This window comes from Arachis ipaensis, chromosome B3, assembly GCF_059453495.1.
Source record: "Arachis ipaensis isolate K30076 ecotype BB chromosome B3, ASM5945349v1, whole genome shotgun sequence".
Lineage (NCBI taxonomy): Eukaryota > Viridiplantae > Streptophyta > Magnoliopsida > Fabales > Fabaceae > Arachis > Arachis ipaensis.
In genome coordinates this window covers 14621003-14626964 of record NC_142438.1, presented here as the reverse complement: position 1 = coordinate 14626964, position 5962 = coordinate 14621003, and the positions used below count along the sequence as shown (strand labels likewise).

General features: G+C 34.0%; 1 pseudogene; it reads right to left on the bottom strand.

Annotated features, from left to right (window-relative positions):
* Positions 1-4652: 4652 nt before the first annotated feature.
* LOC148569895 (21 kDa protein pseudogene) lies at positions 4653-5627 on the bottom strand (annotated as a pseudogene).
* Positions 5628-5962: the final 335 nt, after the last annotated feature.

Sequence of the window (5962 nt, the reverse complement as noted above, 5' to 3'; positions counted from 1 at the left end):
TACTCTGCTGATGGGGGACGATCCGGCACGGTTATATCGCTTGGACGGAGTCGCCCATATAGCTGGGGTCATCAACGAGGAGGTTAGTACGGAAATAACTTTGTTCTACCGGTACATGTGACTTAGTGGTTTTGCATGCGGGTTAGATGGTGGTTTAGTTGGTGGTTTATGTTAGTGGTTTATGTTAGTGGTTTAGGGTAATGGTTTATGTTAGTGGTTTATGTTAGTGGTTTACGTAAGTGGTTTACGTTAACGGTTTATGTTAGTGATTTATGTTAGTGGTTTATGTTAGTGGTTTACGTTAGTGGTTTATGTTAGTGATTTATGTTGGTGGTTTATCTTAGTGGTTTATGTTGGTAGTTTATCTCAGTGGTTTATGTAAGTGGTTTACGATAACGGTTTATGTTAGTGGTTTATCTTAGAGGTTGACGTTAGTGGTTTATGTTAGTGGTTTATGTTAGCGGTTTAGTTGTGGTTGTTTTATGTTAGATCTTCCATGTCAGTGGTTTATGCCGGTTTCTTATGTTAGTTGTTTATGCAAGTGGTTCTCGTTCTTGGATTTTTAAGCGGTCATATTTAGTACGATTTTTTGGTTTATGAATTATCGTGTTGAGTATGTTTGTCACTGGTAATTAAGTTGGTTATAATAATGCGGTTCATTTCTTCCGCAGCCTCAGCGATGCATCAGGAGCATGCGGCGGCAGCAGGGCATGCTCCTCAATGACAGATACGTTCTGTACCTGCAGATGGTCGGTCTATACCATCTTGCAAGTCTGAACGATAGATGGTTCCGGTTGGACGAGGCCCTTGTCAGTGCGTTCGTCGAGCGATGGCGTCCGGAAACGCACACGTTTCATATGCCGTTCGGAGAGTGCACGATCACACTCCAGGACGTGGCATACCAGCTGGGTTTGCCAGTGGACGGGCGTTACGTCAGCGGCTGCCTATCAGAGTTCCAGATATACATCCAGGGTGGCCGTCCAGCCTGGGTGTGGTTCGAGGAGTTGCTTGGAGTGGTACCTCCTCCTAGCCAGGTTCAGAAGTACGCGGTCAACTGCAGCTGGTTTCAGGAGACTTTTGGTGAGTGCCCGGAGGGAGCTGATGAGGAGACTATGCGTTGATATGCCCGTGCGTACACCATGATGTTGTTGGGCACGCAGCTGTTTGCGGACAAGTCCGGCAACCGCATTCACATCAGATGGCTTCCGTTTGTAGCTAGGTTGGAGGATATGGGGACCTACAGCTGGGGTTCTGCAGCACTGGCATGGTTGTACCGGTGCATGTGCCGAGTGGCGAACAGAAATGTTATCAAGCTAGCGGGCCCACTTCAGCTACTTCAGTCATGGATTTTCTGGCGATTTCCTCGGTTTAGGCCTGCAGGGTTTGAGACGTTCAGCTGGCTATTGGCCTCGAGGTACTGTACTAAGCCTTGTCTTTTTCAATTTACTATACATAACTACGTGTTCATTTATAATGTATTGGATACCCTAAGCACACATTTAAGTAGCGGTAAGACATGTGTATGATGCAGGTGGTCAGAGAGGCTACGGTGAACTCGGAGTTATCACGGTCATACAAAGTCACCGTGAAGCACCTGGCCGTCTTCAAGTTGGCCTCAATAGACTTCACCAAGTACTGACTGAATTGTTGTCCGGTTCCCATCTGAGCCTCAGCCTCTCTCCCCTTACGAACAAAGAGTTCCGCAAGCCTACCATATGTTGCCTTCACCAGGGAGGATACAGGGAGATTTCTGACACCCTTGAGTATTGAGTTAACACACTCGGAGATATTAGTTGTCATGTGACCGAATCTCCGCTCATCATCACGATGCTGAGTCCACAAGGAGTAGTCAATCCGGTTCGAATTATGATTGGTTTAATTCGAACCAGCCTGGTTCGAATTACTTTGTCAGCGTTCTCTCTCTATAATTCGAATCACCCTGGTTCGAATTATGTGCACTAGAAGTTCGAACCAACTTGGTTCGATTTATTAACAAAAGTCAACTTGTAATTCGAACTGCACTGGTTCGAATTACTAACAAATGCAGTTCGAATCATTTTGATTCGAATTATATTAATATACGTTCTGGCGCATTACTGAAACCATTTCCGGTTTGGCTTATATACGAAATTCTAAATGGCATTGACTTATAATGGTTTTTTGCCCCTAATTCTATGGTACCTATGAGTTAGTGTCTAAATTTTGCCTAACTTACTTTTTATAGTAGATTTTGATTTTTTAAAAATTATTTATTGTTATATCTTTTAAATTAAATATTATTTTTTAATTTTTTTTAATAAATAAGTACTAACTTTTAGACACCATAGCGTTCACCAGTAGAAAAGATTGATGTGTTAGCCAAGTTCATTCATAAAGAAAAAAGGTGTGCTTGAATTTTATATGTATTAGCATTTTTTTTTCTTCTTATAAGTGGGTTCATCATGACGTCAGAAGAACTGAAAGTTTGCATAAATGAGGTGTATTTCATGTGTGAAATTAGACATAAAATTCACAATAAAAAATAGTAATTCTAGCTCCATGAACTCTAGTAGTAATCAGTGTTTGTAATGTCCCACGCGCTTGGTTTCGCCAAAAATATCTCATGAACATTGTTCATGATATGATTGAACTAAACATTTGTTTGATATTTTTTATTACAATCATGCTAAGTAATCAATTAGAATACCCGTCAACAATAATTTATTATTGATTAACTAACAAACAAATCAATAAAATATTTAAAATTAAAAAAAAAATTAAAATCTAAAAAAATAATATCTAAAATCAAATAAAAATAAACATTTTAAATTATTATAAAAAATATTTAACCTTTAACAAAGAAAATTCAAAACCTAACCAAAAAAAAAAAAACAACTAAAATTATTATAAAAAATTATCCAAAATCTAATTAAAAAAATTCAAAATTTAAACACAATAAATACTCTTTTTAATTTAGAATGTTTCTTATACTTGAATTTTAGATTTTAAAGTTTAGTTGTTTTGTACGTTTAAATGTATAATAAAAAATAAATAAATAAATAAACTATTAAAAAAAGAAAACATAATATGCGATGTTTCTTATACTCGAATCTCGGATGTTAAAATTTTAAAAGTATTGAATAATTTTTTGAGAATATACAATTAAAAATAAATAAAAGTAAATAATTAAAAACGAAGGTATATTTAACTTTTAGAAGTTTTTTATATCTACATTTCAAATATTTAAATTTTAGAGATTTCGGATATTTAAATGGAAAAGTCTAGGGAGCCAACAACTTTATTAAATTCTGGCCAGCATATAACTAGTAAAAAAAAAGTGAGTAATCCTATACCATTAGATGAAATCTCACACCATTAAAAATATCATTGATGGCTACTTGATGGCTACAAATCAAAAAAATTACTGACTTCCGAGCATTCCTCTATTTAAATTTTAGAAATTTCAGATATTTTTGTTAAGAATGTATCTATCGTCGTCGTCATCGCGTTTGCAGGTATCTTGCCATCTATTGTCATCCTCTCTCACCCCTCTTTTTACATTGCTGTTTAAAAGAAATGTCTAAAAAATCACAAAAAAATATTTAAAATTATTAAAAAAAGAACATCTGAAATAAAAAAATCTAAAATTTAATAAAAAAATATTTAAAATATTAAATGAATCTAAATCCAAACAAAATAAAAAATTCAAAATTATTAAAAAAATTAAAGAAGGTTCGAAATTTAACAAAAGAAACATTTGAAATCTAATAAAAAAGATATATTTAAAATCATTTTAAAAAATTCAAAATCTAATAAATTGAGACATAAAAAATTACTAGAAAAAAAACATTCAAAATATAAAAAAAAAAGAAACATCGGAAGAAATATTTAAAATTAAAAAATATTATTCAAACCCTAAAAAAATATCTAAAATATATATATAAAACAAAAAACATCTAAAACCTATAAAAAAGACACATCTAAATCTAGAAAAAAATATTTAAAATTATTAAAAAGAATCATAAAAAACCTAAAAAGAAAAAGAAGAAGAAGGAAAAAGAATAGTTTTAGGGTCAACAAATTTTGTGATTTATAGTAATTAATTTGTTATTATTAGTATTTTTAATGGTGTAAATTATATCTAATAGTGTAAAATTACTCATTTTTTTAAACCAAATTTTAATAAAAATATTGACCTCCTAAACTTTGACTTTTTAAAATTATAAAATAATTTTTTTTAAAAAGTGCTGCTATATTAATAAATTGGTTGCATATAGAATTAGTTCTCTTTTTTATTAATTATCAAATATTAAAATAAAATGCTATGGAAGAGAGCACAATCATAAGGTAAGAAAACATCACACCATGTCACTGTATATATACACCTTACGTTGGTGAATCAATAAGATTCCATATCAAATATCACTTTCCTGTACTTTTTCCCCCTCTCTGTTATTAAGACAAGACATCAAGCTTAAATATTATTTTTTATTTTTTATTTTTATCTAGCTCTTGATGAGCACCTTCACTTAAATTATGCATACTTATCTCAAATAAGGAAATCAAATAAACTTCATTCCACATGATGACCACATGCATTATACAATACATACAAGGTATAACATTATATAATTCACTCGTTTGCTCAAGCCTTAACTTATAATTAAGCATGATTGCATGAACACTATATATATATATATATACAATAAATTATATTAATTAATAGTTCACACACTTACACTGCAAAACCAACATGATGATGCTAACCTTGAAGATCAGCATCTCACTTCATCATTTTAATACTTACACGAAGATACAAGAAACATTAGGTAGTTTGAGATTTAACTAAACTTTTTAACATAATACGTGACAATATCTTAACCATGTGAATAGTCACCTTTTAATAATTAATTTCCACAAACTATGTATACTTAAGGATGGCCATTAGCGAGCTGATTAATCAAAGCCAAGGCATTACTAGTGAGTTGCGCCACCTCGATGATGCGGCCACGGACGGCGGTCTTAACATCTCCGGCGACAGAACTAGGGGTCTGTTGGAAGCCATCAGTGCAGGTGGTATCATCGGTCAAAGCAGCGCTGACCCAAGTTTGAACATCACTCATGGTTCCTTCAAAATTACTTGTCCTCAAATGACTCATTTCTCCAATCGATTTTGTGAGCTCCTCCACGGAATCAGCCAAAACCTCCATGCAGTCCTGCATAGCCGCCGCGTCTCTCCCCCTCAGGCTGCCGCTCCTCGCCATCGTGGACATGGCGGCCGAGGTCGATTTGGCCGAGGAAAGAGTGACATTGAGGGCTGTCCCCGTTAGAAGAACGGGGTTTGTTTGAATGAATGCCGCATGCTTCACCAGCGAAGTGTAGCATAGTTTTGGGTATGTTGTGGAGCTACATGAGCTTCTAATGAATACTGTGTTTGATTGTCGGAATTCTCTCCCTTTTGCTTCACCAAAATTTGTGACGGTTAAAACAATTACCAGAAGGATTGTCACAACACACTTGGAGTTAGAAGAACGAATCATTGCATAATCCATCTTAATTATTTATGTATCTCTCTTCTCTCTCTCTCTCTCTCTCACTCACACACAATGAGAATGTATGTAGTTAATTGTTTGATGGAAAAATTTGGGAAGGAATGAACCTATATATATAGGCATAGCACTCAAGTATACGAAAATGAAATATCTTGGGTTGTTAGGATTTCATTGTACGTGTTACTTGTTAGTTAACTATATATTACAACATTAATTAAACCATTAGGGAGATATTTTAGAGCCACTGTTTAAAGAATTCTATTCAATTTGTGGCCCATATCGTGCTACTTGTATCAATCAACTCAGTCTTCAATTTTATTTGTACTAAATTACCGAATATTTATTAATATATTTACAGAAGTTCACTTTCAGAGAATAAGAAACTCAAAAAATTGTTACATACATGATCCCAAAATTAAAGGATCCAATAC